Below are 346 nucleotides of genomic sequence, written 5' to 3' on the forward strand. Positions count from 1 at the left end.
CTGGAACGAGGAGCCCCCACGCTGCCCCACGTGCAAAACGGCCCTCACAGAAGTGCCTTTGTGCTATGGCATGGAGATGAGATGCTCGGGGGCTGAGGTCACCAGAGGGACCCTCACAGGACCCCCCCTTGTTCTGCAGGACAGGAGGGGGTGTGTCGTGGGGAGAGATGCTAGGCCATGGCTGCAGGGCTCTGCTCCCACGCAGCTCACTCACTGCCTGGCTGCTTCTGGCAGGGAGCTCTTCAGAGCAGAATAAAGTGGCTCCAGTGTGCACGTGTGTTATGCATGGGAGTGCCACTCACAGTCAGGCCACTAAGGTTATGGGCAAGCCCCTCTCCCTGCGCCT

Source organism: Apaloderma vittatum, unplaced genomic scaffold, assembly GCF_000703405.1.
Source record: "Apaloderma vittatum isolate BGI_N311 unplaced genomic scaffold, ASM70340v1 scaffold450, whole genome shotgun sequence".
NCBI classification, from domain to species: Eukaryota; Metazoa; Chordata; class Aves; order Trogoniformes; family Trogonidae; genus Apaloderma; species Apaloderma vittatum.